The following is a 19,339-nucleotide window of genomic DNA, read 5'->3' on the forward strand; positions in this document are numbered from 1 at the left end:
TTGGGGGGAAATTACCTGAATGTAGACTTCTGTGTGTGTCAAAGATACAGAAAGTTGTTTTTTTTTCCCCTATGAGTCATATCTTGCAGACATGAGGAGCTCATCAGTTCTGTTAGGAACTGGAAAGGGGTTTGAACAAAGGCATGGTCATATCTCCCATGTAGCCTGTGGCCATGCAGGGCTGAGATATACAGATATTGGCTGTGAGGTGGCTCCTATGAGTCTCTCTGAAAAATAAAAGAAGTTGCTTAAAGATTCAAATGTATTTAGAGAATTATTATCTTTATGGGATATAAATAATGATGCTAGTTGGGTTTTTGCAGTACTCCCTTTTCTTTTCCTTCAAGTTTAGAGAATTTAAAAAATCTTTCATGCATTAATTCATTAATGTATTTATTTTTAAGTGCATTTATTATGTCTCCATCTTACTGCCCCACCCCACCATGAACAATGAAAACAAACTCCTCGTAACAAATAAGAATGGTCTAGCAAAACAGACTCCACGCTTAAAAATGTAAGTTTTGTTGCACATTTTAAGTCCATAAGCTCTCTGTCAGGAGACAGGCAGCATGTTTCATCTTCAGTCCTCCGGAGTCATGAGCTATCATTGCATTGATCAGAGTTCTAGAATCTTTCAAAGTTCTACAGCAATTTTAATGAATCAGTACTAACTGATAGTTGGAATGATACAGATTCTTTTAAAGAAATTGCTATTATGAAATTTACCGCAATGATATATTTTTTGAACCCCAAATTGAGATATATGGTCATTCAACCTTGTCCTGCTTTTACCTTTACCACAGTGTTCATGCTGCCCTCCTCCTTTCCATTCTCTGTGACATCTGGGCTATTCTCAAAACTGTATATATACTGTGAGCATAGGGATAGTGATACACACACACACACAGACACACAGACACACATATGTATGTATGTATGTATATACATATATATGTATATACATATGTACACACACATACATATATATGTATATAATATGGGCTGTTCATGGATATATTTTTATGAATAATCTTGATGGCCAATTCAACAACTCTTTATTAAATGCCTAATATATGCAAAACACTGTTCTAGGCTCTGGGGGAAATATAAAGTTTAGCTAAGACACTCTCCCTGTCCTCACGGAGCTTGGCATCTGGTAAATGTCTCTGGTAAACGTCTCCCTAAATGTCTTTGTTTTGCCACTGTTTCCACAAAGCTATGATGATGATGATGTTTCCTTCTCTACTGTGCTTATGACTCTCAATCTCTTGGGATCAGTGTTGGGTTTTGTGGGTTCTTTAAGTTCCGTTTTGCTGAAATATCAGAATTTCTGGAACATATGAATGGTTTGTTGGGAAATTGTTTACTTACCAAAAAACATTTCTGATGCGTCATTGGGATCCTGGGTTCTCAATAGTTATGTCCATGAAGTGCAAGCTCTGGAAAGGTCCTACTGAGCTGGAAAAGCTTCATATACCTGCTCAGTGACAGATTGTGTGCCTGCCATCTGATGAATAGCCTAGTTAAATTCAGAGAGGCTCATTACCATAGCAATAATAACAATTTCTTTTAAAAAACTTATTTTATTTTTAATTTATGGAATAAAACAAGCATTTCTACAACATAGCATAATAAAAAAGATGATTACACATAAAACTGCAGATCTATTATGTACAACTTGCTATTCCTTTTAAATATATAATACAGTTATCATGTATATTTCTTTTTTCCCTTTTATCTTCCCTCTTCCCTACCCTAAAGATGGTGATCATTAGACACAAATGATAATAATAATTTCTATACTACAAATCTCTTTACATATGTTATCTAATCTTTACAATGCTCCTGGGAAGTAGGTGGTATTATTAGTTTCATTTTATATATGAGGAAACTGAGGCAAACAGAGGTTAAGTGATTTGACCAGAATCACACAGCTGTCTGAGGTAGGATTTGAACTCAGATCTTCCTGCTTCCAAGTCCAGTGCTCTATGGACTTTACCTACCACCTAGTTGCCACCCCTATTGAATTCTCCCACCACAGAAACTCTCATGGACTGTTTGCTAAGGGGTAATGTAATCTGTGCTGAGGAAGTAATCACCCGCATTGATGAAATAATGTATCCTTGAAGTCTTGAATGCTGGGTTAAAATAAAAAAGCAGAATGTTAGAAATGGGGTCTCTCAAAGGTATGCTTGCCATGCCATTATGAAACGTGTTTCTAAAGCTTCCAACGAACATAGCAACTTTATTTGTGACTAAATTAAATCTTATCATCCTTTTTGTTGTAAGCTGTGGCTCAAAGCTCATTTGCATAATACTGTCTTCATTGGTGGAGATTGATTATTCAAAGTAGGGGAGGTTGAATTGGTAAGAGCTTGATGGAATAAGGATCCTGGTTTTCTGGCTTCCTGATTTAAAGGAGAAGACAAGACTCTTTTGCAAACTTTCTTCAGGTCCGTGAAGGTAGAGAAAGACTCAAGGAAGAAGTTGACATACGTAGAGGAACTGGCACCTCCATTATGACCCTGTTCCTAGCTCAATATACTGGAGACTTTGGGAAATTTCCCCTTGGTTGAGATCTATGATTCTCTCTTTCCTGGTAGAGCTGAGATTTCTCATTCCCAAAGCTTTTTCACTGTATGTGTTGTCTGGCATTTATATATATATAAATTTTTTTTTTTAAATTTCTATCTGCTGTTGGTTGCATAAAGGGGTTTGTTTGCTATTCAACATGTGTATTCATGGTGGAACTGGTATTTGGTGAGAAAGGAATAAAGCCTTGGAGGTAGCTAAGTGGTGCAATGGGTAGAGGGCTAGGTCTGGAGTCAGGAAGACTGAAGTTTGAATCCAGACTCAGACACTTATTAGCTGTGTGATCCTGGGCAAGTCACTTTATCTTTGTCTGACTTGGTTTTCTCATTTATAAAATGAGGATAATAATATCACACACTTCTCAGTGGTTTTTTTTTTTGTACTAATCAAATGAGATAACATTTGTAAAGCACTTAGCACAGTGCTTGGCACATAGTAGCCTCTATATCAATGTTACCTGCTATTTATTGTTATTATTCAATTTGGGGCATACTTTCCCCATAAAGGGATAGTGATCAGGAGCTAAGCTTGAACCTATATTTTCCCCAGAATAATAATGTTTAAGGGGCATATATAATTCTACCTCAATATCTCCTCTCTCTGAGGAGAGTAAAGTGTCTAGCCTTTGGCCTCAACCTTCTACTCCCCTCCTGGCAGCAATCAAAGTCTACCCTGGAGAAGGGCAGGGGCAGGTGATTCTTGAGATATCTACTCTTGCATACTTAAGAACCACATCTATACAGACCTATGGGGACATACAACCAATGTAGGCAAAACGTATACACTACATAAACTATATTATATGACTGTCTTCCTCCACAGGTCAGAATCACAGAATCTCAGATTTGGAGGGGACTTCAAAGGCCCTCTCAAAGTTCATTTAGACACAGCCATTGGATGTCTACCTTAATCCACAAATTGTGGAATACCATTTAACACCAATTCAATGTGCTAAGTAAAAGCAATCCTTTTGTTTGATTCTATTTTATCCAGAAAAGTAGGGTTGGGTGTCTAAGAGGCAGCATGGTGAATTGAAAGCATTACTGTATTTGGAGTCAGAGTACCTGGTTTTGAATTCTGGATTTGCTGTTTACTGGCTGTGTGGCCTTGGGCAAGTTGCTTTACCTCTCTGGGCTTCCCTCAGTTTCTTCATCTGTAAAATAAGGGAGTTGGCCTTGATGGATTCTGAGGTCCCTTCCAGCTCTCAATTCCATTATTCTAAACTCATTATGCCACAGTTACAGAAGTGAGAGGTGTAGTCAAGTGGCTGGAGAACTTTAGAGCATGGAACTGATTCAGTTTTTCAAAGCAGAAAAGACTGAATTTGGGTTTTGCGCCACCAGTTTTGTTGAAGCCTCTTTAAACTGTCTTTCAGAGGCCTGTGTGGCAGTGGTAGGGTCAGCCCATTCCTAGGAAAACCAATGAAGCCCCCAGTTTTGTCTTTCTCTGTTCCTTATTTATAGCCTTGAGGCATTGCACATCCACCTGACTTAAGGATTCCTTCTTGTTTTGCTTTCCCCTACTCCCTTGTTGTTTAGTCATTCTGTTGTGTCCCATTCTTCTTTTTCTTCTTCTTCTTTTTTTTTTTAGGCAATTGGGGTTAAGTGACTTGCCCAGGGTCACACAGCTAGTAAGTGTCAAGTGTTTGGTCTGAGCCAGGATTTGAACTCAGGTTCTGTTCACTTCAGGGCTGCTGCTCTATCTACTGTACTACCTAGCTGCCCTCGTATCTCATTCTTCATCACCCTATAGACCATACTGTCCATGGGGGTTTCTTGGCAAAGATTCTGGAGTGGTTTGCCATTTCCTTCTCCAGTGGATTAAGGGAAATAGAGATTAAGTGACTTGCCTGGAGTCACACAGCTGGTAAGTATCAGAGGCTGGATTTGAACTCAGGTCTTCCTGACTCCAGGTCCAGTGCTCTAACCACTGAGCAACCTGCCCTCTACCCATTGTTAAAGCCTATTTTCAGGAAAAGCTCTTGTTATCAGCCATTTACACCCTAGTGTGAATTGAAGCCACTATTAGAAAAGGATAACGTTTTCAAGCAATTGAGTATTTCAAACCTTATTTGTAGTTGAGGAATGAAAGATGTCATCTGTTAAAGGTATTTTAGACATTAAGGAGAAGCTATTTTAGGGGGCAGGAAGCTCTTTTTCTATAATTAGAGAAGAAAGATGCTACTTACTTTGTTTATGGAATGCATGTCTCCTTACTGTAAGGGCTGAGAGCAGGTAAACATTTGCAGGTAGACATCGAGTAGAAGTCTTAGTCCTGGGTGAACAATTTTATATTCTTTTTCTTAGGATGGAGGTGTGAGGTTTGGCCCTCAGCCCAGTCTGGGCCACTTGTTATATGCCAGTCCTCTCTGAGCAACAAAAAAGATAGGAATTCTGTGAATAGGTAGGCAGGATGGAGCATGAATGAGCCCGGAATGATGCCTGCCTGGATGCATCTTGGAACTCTGATGCACCTCTTAAGCAGTGATTCTTACTGAGGCATCATGTGGGAGCCCTAACCTGAGGGCTTTGCTTTGCTTTGCTTCCCCGCAGCCCACTGTGGAGGAGTGGGCTGGGTTGAGCTCAGTGGTTTATAGGAATAATGAGGTTTAAGCTCTGTTGGAGTTTGAGTGAAATCCTCAAACACAGCAATTCAAATGAAATGAAATCAGGCAATCCGAACCAAGAATGATAATATTTAACATTTGTAGAGTGCTTACTACGTGGCAGACACTGTGCTAAGCACTTTACATTTACTATCACATTTGGCCCTTACAACCACCCTGAGAGGTAGCTTCCTTATCTCAATTTTACAGATGAAGAAACTTAAGCAAACAGAAGTTAAGTGACTTGCCCAGAGTCACACAGCTAGGGTTTTTCTGGGCAAAGATATTGGGGAGGTTTGCCATTTCTTTTTCCAGCTCATCTCGTCATATTCACAACTATGAATGTTTCCTTTCCAGGAAACTGAGGCAAACAGGGTTAAGTGACTTACCCAGGGTCACAAAGCTAGTAAGTATCTAAGGCTGGATTTGAACTCAGGTCTTCCTGACTCTAGGCCCAGTGCTCTATCCACTGCATCACCTAGTTGCCTCAAGAAACCAACACTTCGGCACCTTTTATCTACAGATTGGGTAATATACCACCCTCCTACCCTCCAGCAGCTGTTAGTCTAGTTGGGTGTGAAAAGCTATGTAGTTAGGGCATGGCACAATAAAACCCCAAGACATTATATGAGTAAGTATAAAATGAAGGAAGGCTACAGACAGGAGTGGTAATGTAAGATCACAGGAGCAGGAGATCAGTGAAGTTTGGAGGAGTTTGGAAATGTTTTGTAGAGAAAGCACCTGGGCTGGGCTAGAAGAATTGGTAAGATCTGGATGGGCAGAAAGGAGGAGGCAGAACATTTTAGATGCAGAAAATTGCATGAACAAAGGCATGGAAGGGGGGATGTGGGGATAGTGGAGAGACCATCCAGACTGGAACAGAGGAGGGTTCAGGTTGGGTACTGTTGGTTCATAGGATTTAGAGCTGGATGGGACCTGAGAGTTGATTTGTCTAGTTCAATGTCCTTATTATATTGAACATAATTTAAAAAAAATACCTTCACTTATAGATGATGTAAAAAAAAATACAACTATCTTGAGGTCTAGAGAGGGGTAAACAATGACATTGAATTCAGTAAAAAGTGCCTACTATGACAAAACTCTATGCGTAAAAAGACATCCAGTCTTGATTAAGGTCCCATGATAAGTAGCAGCCCCAGCATTCAAACCCAGGTCCCTTGACTCTATAGCTGGCATACTTTCCGGGAGGTAGGAAGGAAACATGGATTTATTAAGCACTTACTGTGCACAAAGTGTTGTGCTGAGTACTTTACAAATATTATCTTATTTTGTCCACACAACAGTCCTGGGAGGTTGGTGCCATTATTATCTCCATTTTACAGTTGAGGAAACTGAGGCAGGAGTTAAATGACTTGCCAGAGTCACAAAGCTAGTAAGTGTCTGAGGCAGAATTTGAACTCAGATCTTCCAGACACTAGGCTCATCCTTCTAACCACTGCACCATCTTGCTGCCTCTGTACCTTATTCTACTTCTCATGGTTGTCTGGGTAAGGTAGAACCCAATCATGGGGGAACTGACAACCTGGCAGAAAAGTGCGGACTTTTCCTGAGGACAATGGGGAGACATAAGGACAAACCAAGCTAAAATCTGGTTTTAGGAATATTGAATTAGGAGACTCTATGAAATAGCCTCATGATGGAAATATGCTACAATTAATTACCAAGTCCCCTTTGGTAACTTCATTGAGGGAAGACCCCTTTGGACACTTCTTGTGAGTGTTTCACTTTCTTGTGAACATCTCTTCATTTTTGATAATGATCTTTTCTACTTCAGGTACTGGGTTAGAGCTCTAAGTCTCCTCATAGGATGCTGACAATTCAAACCTAAGAGTCTCTCATGTTTCTGGGAATCATTTAAAGCTGCCATTCTCGTGGGGTAAGGACAGCTGTTCCTGAAAAGCAAGGTTTTCAATTAAACAATGTTTTCTTTCTGATTAAAGATGCACTTGGAAGAGTTTTAAAGTGGGCTTAAACTAGGAAGATTAAGGGACTAAGTGGCGGGAGGAAGTATGTGAACTTTGATCTTTTAGCTCTAAGAGCCCTAGTCTGTGCTACAGATTTGGTGCATGGAACAAGGAAGTCACTTTAGCAAAAGAGCTACATCAGGTTCCCTCCTTTATTGAGAAGATAATATTTGCTAATGTCAGCCATTTTCTTTTCCTTCAATGTTAAGACCATCCATATTGATGAAGATTAGAGAAGGAGGTTGAGGAGGAGGAGGAGGATCCTTTGTCTTTTACAGGAGAGCTGTTTGAAATTAGATTTTTCTGTTTTCATCTAGTTCTGGCTGAAACCTGGGTCTGTCAGTGATCTGGAATGATATTTTGAATGAAAGGCACTTTGAAGGAAGGAGTATGAGGATGATAACAAATACAGTGTATCTTAAAGCTCAGAGAACTTGTTGCCAACCGCCTATACATAATAAAGTAACAAATTTGGAACAGAGGATTGAAATGGAAGGTGATACTTTGAAGTGGCTCCTCCTTGATTTTTTTATTCTTGCCATTTCCCCTTCCCTCTCATTTGAAAGAAGAATACAATATTGGGTGGGAGAGTGAGGTTAAAAATTAAAAAAACAACAACACAACCCCCCACCCCAAAAAAAACCAGCTCATGGAACCTGAGAATCACACAGATGTTATAAAGTTTGTTTGGCAGAGTTCCTCCAAAATAGGACTGAGGACACGATTCACATAAAGGATTAAGTAGGAATTACAAGGAATTTCCAACCCTAAATTAGATTGTTACTTGGTACGGTGGTCTGAAATTCAGCCCCAGGCACACATGAGGTCCAAAGATGTGTCAAAAGTCTATAGGTTTTACTCAACTGACTGGTTGTTGTGTTTTTCAAAAGAGATTGGACTCTGGGGAAAAAGACTCGTCTATTAGAAAAAATAAGACTTTGGGAATTAGTACATCTTCTTGTCCTTAAACTATCTGAAGGATTTACTCCCTAATCTGATCCTCAATACATGAATGGTAGGTCTTCCTAAAAGATGTGAATCTTTAGCATCTGGGCTTTAAGCTAAGAGAAATGGCAGAAACCACACCCCAACCCCTACCCCACCCTACTTATGTGGAAGGGCAGTAACTCAGCAAGGGACTGCAGCTGAAACCACAAACTAGAAGTAGACAGAAGCCTTCAAATATTCTCAGAAGTAACCATGAGACCACTGGATCACGGCTCACCAGGAATTATATACCGTGTGAGACCGGGAGTGGAGTTGGGGGCAGGGAAGTTCTAGTGTAGAAGAAACAGTACAATGACATCATCAGAAATCAGTGGCTCTAGAACCCCAGAGGTGTGAGTTACTCCTCCAAATGTCACATGTTATATATGACCCATAAACCTTGTGCCCTGGCAGCTAGGTGGCTCAGTAGATAAAGTGCTGGACTTGGAGTTTGGAAGACCTGAGTTCAGATCCTGCCTCAAACACTTACTTAGCTGTTTGACCCTGGGCAAGTCACTTAACCTCTGTCTACCTCAGTTTTCTTATCTGTAAAATGGGGATAATAATATCACTTACCCCATAGGATTCTTATGAGGCTCAAACAAGATGGCATATGTAAAGTGCTTTGCAAACCTTATATAAATGCTAGCCTAGGTGGTTCAGTGGATAAAGCTCTAGGTCTTGGAGTCAGGAAGACATGATTTCAAATATGGCTTCTGACACTTACTAGTTGTATGGCCCTGAGCAAGTCACTTAACCTCTGTTTGCCTCAGCTTTCTGAACTGTAAAATGGGAATAATTTTAGTGCCTATCACCCAGGGTTTTTGAGGATCAAATGAGATAATATTTTTAAAGCACTTAGGAGGGGAGCCAAGATGGCAGAGTAAGCAGCAAATCACCATCACACTCCCATATTCACCACCAAACAATCATAAAATAGCACTCTAAAAAAATCCTAGAAATAGCAGAACCGGCAAAAATATAGGGTGAAACAATCTTTTAGCCCAAGAAACTTGGAAGATCAGCAAGAAAGGTCTGTCTCACTTTGGTAAAGAGAACATAGTCTAGGACAAGAAGTGTGCTAGCAAACCAGCAACAAGGCCCACCTCAGCAAACCAGTGGGAGAGCTTGAGCCCTGGTGCAGTGGAGCAGGCAAATGCCAACACCAGGATTCCTCACATGCCTTAGCATAACCAGGGGAATGGGCAGACCCCAACTGTGAGAACCACCATATGCTCCAGCATAGCCCTGGGCAAACAGACAACCTTTAGTGGCCAAACCTCCATGTGCTTCAGTGTAGTCCCAGGGAAACACAGCAATACCCCACTGACCTCAGCCCATGCCAGACAACAGCACTAGGACCCTGGCTCAGCACCAGCTAAGCTGTCAGACCCCTACAACCTCCAGCAGCGCCAGCTACCTCCTTACTGTCACCCTCAGCACAGCATCAGACATGAGGGTCTCTCATGGGCAGACTGAGGGAGGTAGTAGACTGAAGCAAATCACTGTTGAGCAGGGAAATGGTGAGAGAGATGACAAATAGGAGGAAAAATAGGATGGAGGGAAATACATAGTTAATAATCATAACTGTGAATGTGAATGGGATGGAACTGTCCCATAAAATGGAAATGGATAGCAGAGTGGATCAAAAATTATAAACCTGTAATATGTTGTTTACAAGAAATGCACCTGAAGCAGAGAGACACACAGAATAAAGGGAAGGGGCTGGAGCAGAATCTATTATGCTTCAGGTGAAGTTAAAAAAAAAAAAAGAAAAAAGCCAGGGTAACAATCCTGGTCTCAGACAAAACAAAAGCAAAAATAGACCTAATTCAAAGAGATAAGGAAGGAAACTACATCTTACTGAAAGGTACCATAGACAATGAAATAATATCAATACTAAATGTATATGCACCAAGTGGTATTGCATCCAAATTCTTTTTCTTTTTTTTAAGGCAATTGGGGTTAAGTGACTTGCCCAGGGTCACACAGCAAGTAAGTGTCAAGTGTTTGGTCTGAGGCCGGATTTCAACTCAGGTACTCCTGACTTCAGGGCCGGTGCTCTGTCCTCTGCACCACCTAGCTGCCCCTGCATCCAAATTCTTAAAGAAGAAGTTAAGTGGGTTACAGGTTCATGACCAAACAAGAGATAGAGTGTTGCAAAATGTAAAATAAGCAATTTTGATTATATTAAATTAAAAAGCTTTTGCACAAACAAAACCAATTCAACCAAGATTAGAAGGAAAGCAGAAAGCTGAGAAACAACCTTTACAGCAGGTGTCTCTGAAAAAGGCCTCATTTCTCAAGTGTATAGAGAATTGAGTCAAATTTATAAGAATACAAGCTATTCCCCAATTGATAAATGGTCAAAGGATATGAACAGATGGTTTTCAGATAAAGAAATCAAAGCTATTTATAGGCATATGAAGAAGTGCTCTTAATCACTTTTGATTAGAGAAATGCAAATTAAAATAACTCTGAGGTACCACCTTACTACACCTTTCTGATTGACTAATATGACAAAAAAAGAAAATGATAAATGTTGGAGAGGTTGTGGGAAAATTGGGACATTAATGCATTATTGGTGGAATTGTGGACTGATCCAACCATTCTGGAGAGCAATTAAGAAGTATGCCCAAAGGGCAACCAAACTGTGCATACTGTTTCATCCAGCAATACCACTATTAGGTTTGTATCCCAAAGAAATCATTGAAAAAGGGAAAAAGACCTACATGTGCAAAAATATTTATAGCATTCCTTTTCATGGTGGCAAAATATTGGATATTGAGAGGATTCCCATCAATTGGGGAATGGCTGAACAAACTGTGGTATATGAATGTAATTGAGTACTACTGTGAAATAAGAAATGATGAACAAGCAGATTTTAGAAAGACTTGTATGAACTGATGCAAAGTGAAATGAGCAGAACCAGGAAAACATACACAGTATCAGCAGCATGTGTGATGATCAACTATGAATGACTCAGCTATTCTCAGCAATACAACCTTTCAAGACAAATACAAAGTACTTATGAAAGAAAATGCTATACACCTCCAGAAAAAGAACTAATGGATTCTGAATGAGAATCAAAGCATGCTTTTTTCACTTTATTCTTTTTTGTGTTTTTTTTCTTTTGATCTGTTTCTTTTTTCACAACTGTGACTAATATGGAAATAGGTTTTACATGCTAGCTATCACCCAGCGTTTTTGTGAGGATATATTGTGTAAGTTACATACCTATGTAACCTATATCAAATTGCCTACCATTTTAAGAAGAGGGGATGGAGGGAGAAAAATTTGGAACTCAAAATCTTATAAAAATGAATGCTAAAAATTGTTTCGACATGTAATTGGGAAAAAAGTAAAATGCTATTTATAAAAAGAGATGATGAGCAAACAGATTTCAGAAAAATCTGGAAAGACTTACATGAACTGATGCAAAGTCAAGTGAGCAGAACCAGCAGTACAACAGTAATAGCAACATTGTGCAATGATCGACTGTGAATGACTTAGCTATTCTCAGCAATACAATTATCCGAGATAATTCCAAAGAACTCATGATGCAAAATGCTATCCACATTCAGAGAAAGAACTAATTGAATCTCAATGCAGATTTCACTTTATTATTATTATTATTTTTACTTTTTCCCCCCTTTTGGTCTGTTTCTTCTTTCACAACATGACTAATATGGACATATGTTTTACATGATTACACATATACAATATATATCAGATTGCTTGCCATCTTAGGAAGGGAGGAGGAGGTGAGGGAGGGAAAGAGAAAATTTGGAATTCAAAATTAAAAAAATTCATGTTAAAATTTGTCTTTACATGTAGTTGGAAAAAATAAAATGCTATTGAAAGGACTTAGTATAGTGCCTGGAACAGAGTAAACACTTAATTAATGTTTGTTTCTTTCCTTATTCTTACTTCCCTGGCCACATGTGTTCTTTATATGTGTCTATCATTTACCCTTCCTAGGTATATTCATTCTTCCTATCGATAATACACACTTGTGGGATGTTATGACCCACACATATGAAATGTTTTAATGGCATTATGTTATGTCATTAATGTGGGAGCTAAGTGGTGCAGTGGATAAAGTGTTGTGCCTGGTGTTAGGAAGACTCATCTTCCTGAGTTTAAATCTGATTCCATGCATTTACTAGCTGTGTGACCCTGGGCAAGTCACTTAACCCTGTTTGCCTCAGTTCTTCACCTGTAAAATGAATTAGAGAAGGAAACGGCAAACCACTCCAGATAATCCTAAATGGGGTTATGTAAAGCCAGATTAAACAACTATGTCATAATTATGTAACCTCCAGGGGGTGCTATCTGGAAAGGTTTGGAGTTTCAGATGGAAAGCAAAAGTGAAAGGAAGGCCACTCTTCTCAGACCATACGTTTTTTTTCACCATTTAGCCCCAAGATCTTTCCTTAGTCCACTCTTCTATTACTTCCCTCTCTCTAGAGATTGGAAGCTTATACAGGAGCTCCTTTACACAAAACAGAATAGAAAGAGTTATATATAGTATTAAAACTGTTGAGGTCATTAATACACAAAAATAGCTACATATAGGTTAGGCTTATTAATAAGAGGAAATAAATATAATATTCTTAACATGGTTTGTAAATGAGACAATATTCATAAAACTAAACACGCTATGTTGCCTCCTTGACTGCAGACATAAATGCTGCCCCTATCTAGGGGAGGCAAACAAACAAAAACTGAACAAAACAGTAGCATTTTTAATCTACATTCAAATCTCTATCCTGTTTATTTCTGTGAATTCCAAGCTATTCACTGGCTTCCTCCATTCTGGATCCCCTAGACACACTTAATTAACAGACATGAGTCACAGAGCATTTGTGACTCATCATAGTTTACATGAAACAAAACCAGGAATTAAAAACAGCTTAAAGAAACAGAGAAATCATGTTTAAAATGCCTGCCAGGTGCAAGTATAGGGGAAGGGGGAGGAGAGTTAAACCTTCACTGTCCTTTTGCTGCTTCCAAGAAGTGACATCTTCCAGCAACTTCAGTCCCATTCATCAAAGGTTCCCCCCCCCCCCATGAGTATATTGAGTGTGTAGCTAGTGGAGCCAAGACTGCAATGTCCAGGTTCTTGTCTTTGAACTTGTATCACAAAATGTCTAATTGGCCAATCATCCAACCTGATTAATTTAGGTTCTCTGTCTCTCTCTCTGAAGGGCTTCAAACTGATTATTAAAAATAAACACAGTGATGGGGCTTTGTTTGTTTATTTTGAGTGGTTTTGTACCCAAAGAGTATGTTGAACCTGGGCTAACTTTTCTGGAACCCAATGCAATGAAAGGGACATGTCCCAGATACCACTTGATAATAATAATAATAACAATACTATCGTGCCTTCATATGGTGCTTTATGTCTTTCAAAGTATTTTTCTATATGTTGTTTAATATTATATCAATCCTATGAGGCAGGATGGGAAGGCATTATCCTCTTCATATTATAGGTAAACAAACAGACATAATGAGGTTAAATAATAGACCACAGATTACATACTAGTTAATGACAGAGTTGTGACAAGAACTCAGGTCTCCTGACTGAATATCTTGGGGTTCAGAGCATTTTTTAGCATACTTCACTAACTCATGCCATTGGAAGGTTGAACCTCCAAATTTTCTGCTGTCTGGGCTGGGCTGACCTATTTTTTTTTTTTTAAAGCAAAGATCATTGAGAGTATCCATATGGGGATTAGAGAGAGAGGACAGCATCGTATTAGGACCACATGCAGTGGGAACTTGGGAACGCAAGTTTTTCTCGATGGGTTTCCTATATGGGAAAAGAAGAGTGAAGAGTTGAAGCAATTATCCATATAAGTGAGGAAAAATACCCCGCAGCTGAAGCTAAGGCAGCTCTTTTGACCTAAATTAATCAGGTTGGATGATAGATATTTCAGAGTCCAATTCACTACATCATTCTCCTTCTTGTCTGGATGCCTCAGGTGGAGTTTCCTGGGTCTAGAGAGTCCGTTATTCAGACCCAAGGCACCCCTGATGAACCAGGACCCTAGGGTCACTTGCTGACCATGATTAGATAGATTCCTGGCACTTAGGTGAGGCAAGGACTTTTGCTATTTCCTGTCCTACGGGCAGGAATTAAAAACAAATTGCAACGAAATACAATTTCAGATAGGCAGAATTGCTCTCTCTGACCTTTACTCCAGCCCCACTGTCCCTGGAATTAAGGTAAAACCACAGATTTGAGATTTCTACTAGGTCATGTATGTCCAGACCTTTTTCTAATAAGGAATGCATGACTCACTGATAGCATTTTGAAGACTACCTTTCACACTGATTGCCTTGCAAGCTGGGCTCAAGGTCTACACCAGTGGAACTTTTTCTTAGATGAGTACCTCAGTTAGGGATATTGGTAGATATCAATGTATCAATGATTGGTGATTTCATTGGTGTGAGGACTCTGAGGCGTAGAGCAACCCCTCTAAAATTTAGAGTCTTAGAGACTTGACTGAAATGCAGAAAGATTAAACATCATGTCCATAATTACATAATTTGTAAATGTCAGTGGGGGGATTTGAACCCAGGTTTTCCTGACTGCTAGTTTAACACTCTCCATCATACCCTGCAGCCTTAGTGAATTAATGATATATAAGTTATTATATATGCAGGGTGAAGTGAGTATAACCAGAACAACAATTTATTCAAGAACAATATTGTAGAGAAATGCAACTTTGAAGAAAGACTTAAGAATTGTGATCAATGGGGGCAGCTAGGTAGTGCAGTGGATAGAGCACTGGCCCTGGAGTCAGAAGGATCTGGGTTCAAATTTGGCTTCAGAGACTTACTAGCTGTGTGACTCTGGTAAGTCCCTTAACCCTGATTGCACCCCACCCCCCAAAAAAACCAAACACAAGTTAACGATGTAATGATTGATGCAATGACCTACAATTCCAGAGGAAACATGATGAAGCGTACTACGCAATTCCTGACAGAGAGGTGATGGACTCAGGGTATAGAATCAGAAATATAAATCTTTTGATGTGGTTAATGTGGAAATTTGTTTTGCTTGATTATCCATGTAAATTTTTTTTGTTTTGTTTTTTTTAAATGAGAGAAGAGGTAGGAGGAAAATAAACTTTGTTTAATGGAAAAAATTAAATTTAAAATGAATTATAGCCTTTCTTTTTTTTTTGGGGGGGGGAGAAAGGGACCAGGAAACAAGTAAAAGACAGAGGATCATGGAAACGATAGCTTAAATTAAACTATAAAAGCAAAATGAAAGACATTTCTTCTTTTATGTCATTCTATAGAAAACTTTTTTTTTTAATAAGAAAATGCAAATCCTAATGTCTTTTTTTTGAGACAGAATTTCAAATTCTGAATTGATGTTTTCCTCCCTCCCCTTTGAAATTTCATATAAGGTTTTGCTTTCTTAGGATCTTCTGGAATAAAATGAAAGTACATTTTCCATCAGGGCACATTTGACAAAATGCTATGCAAGTGATTAGACTAATACTGGGATTATATCCTAAAGTCTCTAATGTATTCAGGCTTATCTCAGAAGAAATGAGTTCAAAAAGTTATTCTTTTTAAAAAGTGATATGGAGTTTAAGTCTCCCCCTTTTCTCCCCTCCCCACCTCTTTCAAGTGCATTTTTGCATGATGGAGGCCAATAAGGCCACTGACATATTTCAGTGGTTGAAATATAAAATACTAAACAATTCTTGGAATAGCTTTTCTATTTCATTGCTGTTTTCCCAGTCAACTTTATAAAATTCAGGAAGAACCTTTATAATTTGGGTATAATAATTAAGAACCTTTAAAACAAACAAAATCCTTCTACTGCCAACAATATCTTGGCTTTGTCTGATTAGAGCTGTTTCTGGATTTAGTTTTCAAAACACTCTTTGGAACAATGAATGATATGGCTTTAAGTGGGTCCATTTACTGGATCTCTGTTTGCAAACTGCAAAGTAAGTCACTGGAGAAATGGGAAGTATGGCAGTGCCAAGGTCCAGACAAGGGCATCTGGGGAGAGAAGTTTCAAACTCTTTGGAGTATATAGCTACATGGATCCCGTTAGAATTAATGGAAGGTACTCAGACAGTGGCAACTTTTATCAGAATTAACTAGAGTAGAATTGGATGCTCAAGGTGGGGAAAAGAGGGTCTGGGAAATTTCTCAGTTGCCAGGCTGCCAGGCAGAGTTTCAGGATTTATCTACTCCTAATTTTCTTACCCTTGGTCTTAAAAAATCCAGGTCAAGAGCTAATGTTGGATTCTGCTTTGGTGAAAGTCCAGCTTTGGAGAGGATTGTTTGCCATTAACTTCACAGAGAGTCTGTCTTGTGGATGTGTATATTTGGAAAGTGGTGAGTATAATAATAACAGTAATACCTAGTATTTATGTGGTGTTTTAAGGCTTACAGAGCACATGTATTATTTCATTTGATCCTTGTCACATGAGAGAGGTACTATTGTTGCCCCTATTTTAAAGGTGAAGAAACTGAGCCTGAAAGAAGTTAGTGACTTTTCTAAGGCCATATAGCTAGTTAGAGGCGGGATTTGAACTCAGCTCTTTCTTAGCCTAAGTCTAGCTTTCTATCCACTGAGCTCCCTAGCTAAGTAGGAGGTAGGTGGAGAAGAGAGAGGAAGTGTAGAGAAGTGATATGGTGGGAACCATATGTGCCAGTAACTTACCTGAAAACTCCTAGAAATTGAAGCCCTTCTTTATTTTGGGACAGGGATAGACCAGTGATTCCATTAGTATGGAAAACTCCTGGGTGAAGAAATGCTCCCTACCAATATAGGTCAGTACCTTCTCTGCAATTTATGTCACCTTAGAAAGTTGCCTAGAACATTGAGACAGTAAGTCGCAAGTGAGGTTGAACCTTCGGCTCCAAGGCCATCCATACTACCAAAATATATAGGCAACTTACAGAAATATAGGGTGTCCCAAAAGTCTTAGTGCATTTTAAAGCCTTAATAGCTTAAGTTATTATATTTTCATCAATTCTTTTATATTTCAGTAGCTTAAGTAATTAAAGACTTGAACTGCACTGAGACTTTTGGGAAATCCCATACAGAAGACCAAAAGCCATTTTCCATTAGAGAAGTGATCAAAGACTATAAAGAAGCAGCTGTCTATCTACTCTAGAAGGCTGCTTCTCATGATGTCTTTAGGGACTGAAAATTTCTTTTCAAGAATGAGGACTTTCTGAGGATTGTTTTTGCATTTAATGACAAGGTGAATTATTCATTCCTGTTTGCTTCGCTGAGTAAATATTCATTAAGTACATGGAGTAGTGGGCAGAGTACTGGTCTTGGAGTGAGGATGACCAGGGTTTAAACCCATTTCTGACAAATGCTAAGCTTGGTGGCCACAGGCAGGTCACTGAACCCCTCTCAGACTTGCCTTCTGCCCCTGTGAAATGAGTATGATAATACCTACTTCACAGGGTTGTTGGGAGCCTCAGATGAGATGGCCAAAAAGAGCTTTTGCAAGCTTGCAAGCATAATATACATGTCAATTATTATTAATGATTTCTGCATGAAGCCTTTCCTGATCTGCCTACTGCTAGTGCCCTCCCTTCCTAACTACCCTATTTTATTCTCTTTACATTTATTCTATATATATATACTGCTTCAAAGGTGTATATGTATACACACACACACACGTATACATACATACATATATACATACAAATATTTTATATTTATTCTCTTTACATTTATTCCATGCATGCATATACTTCTGCATATTTATATATACACATGTATATATGTATACCTCTACATATATACAAATACCTTATATTTGTTTTCTTTGAATTTTTCTGCATATACATATACTTTTACATATGTATATAGACATTTGTATATATGTAAATACACATATAGAAATACAAATGCTTGTATTTATTCTCTTTATGCTTATCCTATAAATACCTATGCTGCTGCAAAGATATATACACATCTATACATACACATCGAATAGACCATAGATAGACATGTATGTATATGTATACACACACAAATATATATACATAAATAATTTGTATTTATTTTCTTTATATTTATTCTGTATATACATACACACCTGAATACATACATATATATATATACACACACATACATAAAATAGAAATATTTTGCATCTATTGTCTTTATGTTTGTTCCATACATATACACTTCTGAATATGCATATATGTGTATACATCTATAAATAAAAATATTTTGTATTTTATTCTCTTTATAATGTACATAATCTACTGCTGTAAAAGGTATATGCATAGATAAATATGTAGACATCCATATAGGAATATAAATACCTTTTATTTATTTTCTTTACATTAATTCTGTATATATATCTGCAAAGATATACACATGTATATACACAAATGTGTTTATTCTGCACATATACATGAAGTACATCTACACATACACATATAGTTCACATGTGCATACATACATGTATACACATATACATCGACTTTGTATTTATTCTCTGTTCATTCTGTATATATTTCTGCAATGTATGCATATATGTGTGAGCACACACACATATACACATATACACAGACTTACATATTTCTTGTCTCCCCATTAAAATGGAAACTCTTTGGGAGCAGAGATTGTTTCACCTTTTTTGTATTTGCATACCTGGTGCCTTGGACAGTGCCTGGCAGCTGGTAGGCACTTATCTGGTGTCTGACTAATTATTGATCGTCTATTAGGTACTATGGATTTCCTTACCATAAAGGAGTGTGTGTATGCACACACACATAATATATGTATGTATGCATGTACATATATATATACACACACACATGCATATATGGAAAATTCAAGCAACAAAAACCAGCAATAAAAATGATGCCACAGGATAGTGCTTAGATGCTATAATAGAGAGCAAATTAATTTGGAGGAGATGAGTGTCTGTAGTCTACCATAATAGGTTGTTAAACAATCTGGGTGGTTGGGATTTTGAAAGTAAATCCAATCCTAATTTACTCAGAGGGCAGCTAGGGTAGTGCAGTGAATAGAATGCCAGGCCTGGAGCCAAAAAGACCCATCTTCCTGAGTTCAAATCTAGCTTCAGGTATTTATTAGCTGTGTGACCTTGGGCAAGTCACTTAACCCTATTTGCCTCAGTTTTCTCATCTGTAA

This window comes from Phascolarctos cinereus, unplaced genomic scaffold (assembly GCF_003287225.1).
Source record: "Phascolarctos cinereus isolate Bilbo 61053 unplaced genomic scaffold, phaCin_HiC Scaffold_2;HRSCAF=192, whole genome shotgun sequence".
NCBI classification, from domain to species: Eukaryota; Metazoa; Chordata; class Mammalia; order Diprotodontia; family Phascolarctidae; genus Phascolarctos; species Phascolarctos cinereus.